Source organism: Canis lupus, chromosome 13 (assembly GCF_011100685.1).
Source record: "Canis lupus familiaris isolate Mischka breed German Shepherd chromosome 13, alternate assembly UU_Cfam_GSD_1.0, whole genome shotgun sequence".
NCBI lineage: Eukaryota > Metazoa > Chordata > Mammalia > Carnivora > Canidae > Canis > Canis lupus.
The window spans coordinates 49754351-49760350 of NC_049234.1; the positions used below are offsets into that span (position 1 = coordinate 49754351).

The 6000-nt window shown below is 40.8% G+C and overlaps 1 long non-coding RNA gene across 1 annotated transcript in view; it reads left to right on the forward strand.

Annotated features, from left to right (window-relative positions):
* The window catches only part of LOC111098472, a 32657-nt gene extending 27575 nt beyond the window's left edge, over positions 1-5082 (forward strand). The window contains exon 3 of the long non-coding RNA XR_005368381.1: positions 4966-5082. This is a non-coding gene — a long non-coding RNA (uncharacterized LOC111098472). The remainder of the gene's footprint in view (positions 1-4965) is intronic.
* Positions 5083-6000: the final 918 nt, after the last annotated feature.

The following is a 6000-nucleotide window of genomic DNA, read 5'->3' on the forward strand; positions in this document are numbered from 1 at the left end:
AGGCAATTGGTAGAAACACCAGGCTTCGCCTGGGCCAAAATAGAATTTGAAAAATAAAAAATAAAAAAATCCATTTCTTTCTAGATGATAAGATTTTGAATTCTTGGGAATGTATTTGGGACTGTTGACAGCCACGTTTTTAGAAAATCCATACCTTTCGGGGCAACCCTGGCAGGTTTTATAATCAAGTCAAAACTATAGCTTAGGGATTCCTGAGTGACTCAGTGGTTGAGAGTCTGCCTTCAGCTCAGGGCATGATCCCGGGGTCCAGGGATCAAGTCCCACATCGGGCTCCCTGCATGGAGCCTTCTTCTCCCTCTGCCTATGTCTCTGCCTCTCTCTCTCTCTCTCTCTGTGTCTCATGAATAAATAAATAAAACCTTTTAAAAAATTTTTCATCTCAAAGTCTTTAAAATGTCTTTATACCAGTTTCCTTCTCTCCCTCCCCTCCCTCCCTTCCTTCTTTTCTCTCTTACCTTCTCCTTCCTTCCTTCCTTCCTTCCTTCCTTCCTTCCTTCCTTCCTTCCTTCCTTCCTTCCTTCCTTCCTTCCTTCCTTCCCGCCTTCCTTCCCTCCTTCCTTCCCTCCTTCCATTTCTCCTTCCCCAGTGAGTATCCAGTATACTCTAGCTCTATTCTAGGCACTGGAGATGTTGGGTAAACAAGACAACAAATCTTTACCCTTGTGAAGCTCACATTATAATGGAGAAAACAAGCAATAAGCAAGTAAATAATATGGTTTCAAGTATTGATAATTGCTTAGAAGAAAACTAAATAATAATAAGAGGAGTGGGAGAGTGGGAAGCAGGATCTTTAGACAAGGCTAGGGAAGGCTTTCTGGGGAAGTGGAATTGAGCAGAGACCTGAATGATACAAAGAAGCTAATCATACAAAGATCCAAAGGGACAAAGATCTTAATTATTTCTCTAAAAGCAGTGATTTGTAGGAGGGGAAAAAAACACAGTGCAAAAAGAAAAACTCAAATGACTCAACTTAGTCAACCCCCAGATTCATGTGTTCCTAACCTGATCTTGCCCTTGACCAAGAATCTTTAACATCTTCAGGAAGCTACTTTCTTCCATTCTTGGCTGACTAGTTTCATACTTCACAGTTCTTCAATTTGAAGTCTGTCCATATATTCAGGCAACTCAGAAAATAAAGTAATATGTCAGGCTGTATCTTTCGACATTTCTTTTTCTTTCTTTCTTTCTTCTTTTTTTTAGAGTGGGGAGGGGCAGAGAGAGACTGAAGCAGGCTCCACGCCCAGCATGGAGCTGATGTGGGGCTTGATCTCAAGACCCTGAGATCATGACCTGAGCCAAAATTGAGTCAGTTGCTTAACTGCCTAAGCCACCCAGACACCCCAATCCTCAGACATTTCCAACCCAGCTAAGTGAGCTCAACTGTGGAAACCCCAGCAGGTTATGTAACTCTCCAGTTCTTAATTGCCTCATCTCTCAAAATGGAGAGAGTCCTAGTACTTAAGTTACTTCATAGATTTTTTCTGATAATAAATGAGACTGTACATGTAAAATGCTAGCACAGAGTAAGTGCTAAAGAAATATTTTTAAGGGGGCACCTGGTTGGCTCAGTCAGTAGAGCATATGACTCTTGATAACAGGGTCCTGAGTTCAAACCTCTGTTGGGCATAGAGCTTGCAAAAGAAAGGAAGAAAGAAAGGAAGAAAGGAAGAAAGGAAGGAAGAAAAGAAAGAAAGAAAGAAAGAAAATAAATTTTTAAGGTTAAATTAACCACTGCTTGTCATTCAAAGCCTATCAAATCCCCAAGTCCATGTTCTTAAAACACCAAGATATTTCTGTCTTTTTTAGGGTCCTACCCCAAATTCAATCATAATCTGAAGGGAAAGAATAATATTCCCCACAGCCTTCATAGGCAGGAACAGCCTATGCAGTTGGCTCTGATATTCAGGAGGCTTTGTGTTGGCAACATTTAGTTATGAACCCAAGATACTCATCTGGCTGAGACAAGATCACCACCAGTCGCTGTCCCATATATCTCCATAGGCCACCATTTACATAGAACTGTGAGTTGTAATCTGTGGGTTGGGAAATGAATTTGTAGGTCATGGCCAGCATCTTTAAAATTTTTTATTGAAGTATAACCTATAAGCAGAAAAGTGAATACATCAAAAGAATAGAGCTCAACAAAATTTTTACAGAATGAACACACCCATGTAGCCAGCCTTACTTGAAGAAACAGAATATTGCTGGCATCACAGAAATGTTCTCAAATGCTTTCCTAGTCACTACCTCCCTCCAAAGCTAACCAGTAGCCTGATTTCTAGCACTAGAGATAAGTTTTGCCTTTAAAAAAAAAAAAAAGATTTTATTTTTAGGTAATCTCCACACCCAATATAGGGCTCAAACTCAAAACCCTAAGCTCAGGAGTCACTCTACTGACTAAGCCAGTCAAGCACTCCCAAGTTTTGTCTTTTTTGAAGTTTCATACAGATAAAATCATATGGTATGTATTATTTTGTATTTGACTTCTTTTGCTCAACATTATTATTTGTGAAATTCATCGATTTTGTTGTATGTATCAAAAGTTCTCATTGCCCTAGAATATTCTATTATAATGAATATACTGCAATTTATCCATTCTGCTCTTAATAGACATTTGGGTTGTTTTCAGGTTTTGGCCATTATGGATAGTGGTATAAAAGAATGGCTATTTATCATGCTCACAGATTCTGTGAGTCAAGAATTTGGAAAAGGTATGGGGGGGATGGCTTATCTCTGCTCCAGTGAGGTCTGAGGCTCTGGCTGAAAAGCTCAGTGGTTGGAGGTGAATTGACAGTGGGGTGGACCTATGTCTGGCACCTGGGTTGAGAGAACCCTTAAGACTAAGTAGGTCAGTTAGGTCATCTTAGTGGATTCTTCTAGTTGGTTGGCTTCCTTACAGGAAGGTGACCTCAAGGCAGTTGGACCTCTTACAAGATAGCTCAGAGTTCCAAGCATGAGTGTCCCTGGGAACAAGGTTTTTTCTGATAGAGCAGAGGAAAAACTCTTTTTCCTCCCCCCATCTTAGTTGATTGGCTGGGTCCTATAAATTAGATTGACAAAAAACTATATTAACAAGAGAAAAACAGTTTACTAACATGTGCATTGCACATGTACACAAGGGACACTCTGTGATGAGTGACACAGAGGGCGGTTAGAACTTGGGCTTGTATAGCATCTTAACCAAACAATAACAAAGTTTTATAGAAATGATAAGGCAGATGAATAGGACTTCAAGTTTTTAGGATGGGAATTATATGTGGGAAGGGAACTATATGGCAGAACTAATGGGAGATAAGCCTCCGTTAGAAGGTTTGTTACAGGAATGCCTGGCTGGCTCAGTGCTTATGAGTCTGCCTTTGACTCAGGGTGTGATCCTGGAGACCCAGGATCAAGTCCCACATCAGACTCCCTGTATGGAGCCTGCTTCTCCCTCTGCCTATGTCTCTGCCTCTCTCTGTGTCTCTCTCTCATGAATAAAATAAAATCTTAAAAAAATAATAAAATTTTTTTAAAAAAGGTTTGTTATGTAGATTCCTCTGGTGCCATCTCTAGGCTGATAAGATCTACAGTTGTGTCTGGCGATTAACTTCTGTCCTTCCTGGTAGAGAGGAGAGGGGGGACACCTTTACAAACTATACCCTGCATTTAGGCACACAGGGGGAGGCAGAGAGCTTTTCTTACATATGTTTTTTCTCAATTGCCTTCAGCTCAAAAGAATCCTAGTGCCCAAATGGCATATTTTTGGGTGGTGTTTTCTTCTACCCTCTGACTTAACTTTGCATGTGACTTAACACAGCATTACTTCTGCACCATTTTATTTGTTGCAAGTGAGTCACAAGCTTAGTTTCAAAGGATAGAAACACAGATCCTACTCTTCCTAGTGAAGAATCTCTAGGTTACATTGTAGGAAAGGATAGGAGATAGGAGATACTGTTTGCAGTCTTTTTGGAATATACAAATATGCCCTGGCTGGGCATAAGACCATTCTTGGACATTTTTCATGGCCATATGAACATTTCTGTGGGATAGGTACTTTGGAGTGCAATTGCTAAGTTGAAATCTGTAGAGATGCCTAACTTTATTAGACAATGCCAAATAGTTGTGGGGTTTTTTGCATGTGCCAATTTATAGTCCCATAAATGATTTATGAAAGTTCCAGTTACTCCATTAGCTTACTAACAATTGGCATTGTTTTTCTCAGTTTAGCCATTTGACTGGGTTTACAGTAGCATTGCATTGTGGTTTAAATTTGCATTTCTCTGATGACTAATGAAGTTAAGGACCTTTTCATAAGGCTATTTCTTTATGGGCTAGTTGAGTATCTTCTTTTGTGAAGTGCCTGTTCAGAGGGCCAGTATATTTTTTCAAATGGAACAGAATAGAAAATATCAGAGTAGATTGTACATAGCATAAGGAGGTATTTTTTCCTGAAACATTTGCTTAGTTTTATATATTGTAGTGGATGCTTTGGTATACTACCCCAATGACCTGCTACAGGAGTAAGACACATAATCCCCAGCTCCCAGGTATGTTGCTTACTGCTGACCAAGGACTCAAAATGAGTCTCTCCCCAGAAATTGCCCTTAGTTTGAGGGAACTGAATTACCCAGAGTTAAGATCCTTCCCCAGGGAAAGCCCACATCCAATGGCTGGTCAACTTGGAAGGTGAATACAAAGGTCTAGCCCTCCTAGCGATACCAATTTATCCTGGTTTGCCTAGAACTTTCCTAACTTTAGAACTGAAAGTCTTGTATTCTGGGAACCTGCTCAGACCTAGACAAAATGGGATGGTTGGCCACCATACTTTTGCCACAATTTGGAACACCACTGATGAGCCTACTTCAGAACCCTCCGTAGAATCAAATGAAGCTTCACCCAGGTGGCAAGGGCATCACAATTCAACTTCTCCCTCTGCCCAGTCCTGAATCCTTTGTTCTTTCACAGGTGCTGATTCCAGAGTACATAAACAAGTTTTCCAGAGTCCGATAAACAAGTTACTTGCAGTTCTCTATCCAGAATCTGCTTTCCTGGTAACCCAAAGTACTGTATACGTGTAGTAGGTCCTAATAATAAAATTCCTTTTCTTTCAGGTCATTGAGGTAAAAAAGATATGGAAGCCACTGTTAGAATAGACATCATTACCATTGTCTACTCAATACTCCTCTCTTCCATTAGTGATTGCATTCTGGTTCTTTTGGGGAAGTACAACTCCTCTGACTCAAGTCAGGAGTTCTTGTGGGCACCTCTAATTTAAATACCCCATCCTTTGCCAATGCTTAACCACCATCACAGGATTGGCCCTAGGCCTCAATCCAGAATCCTCTCCTAGAATCTCTCTTCAGCATTAGAGAAAAAGATTCCATTCCGGGGTCAGTCTCTTCCACTACAATACCAAACCAGAGGCCATCTAGCTCATTCACAGGCAGAGGAGTAGGGAAGATATGGAGAAAGGGATTCCTGTGACATTATAGTCTGGTTCAGGAGAGCCCTGAGACCCATTTGCACCTCTACACCTCCCTGGTTCTCCTCCATCTGGGTTTCTGCCATTTGCAGCCAGAAAGATCCTGACTAGTCCATAGGCTTTTGAGAAGAGCAGATTATGATCACTCATCAGACAGATAATCAATAGCTGTACTGCTATCTAATTATTTTTCAATCTTCTATTTCTCTGTCTTCCCTTCTTTTGCCATGTCTTCTCTGCTTAATCAAGTCAAAACCATCCTTCAAGATGTTTGAAAGCCCCTTGCCCAGTGAAGTCAAACTTTCCTGCCACTCCCAGTTTACATGTAAGCAGAACCCATACATTATGGAGCTCTTGCAACTATTAAGCAGAAAGCTGTTGCTGTGCTAAATGAAAGTCCAAAGATGGAACAGGTGCTTGAGTACTGCAGTGGGAGAGGCTCACCCATGGACAGATAGTAACCAAATTGAGATGGCAAGTGCAATGATAGAGATATTAGCCTCTAGGAGGGGAAGTGT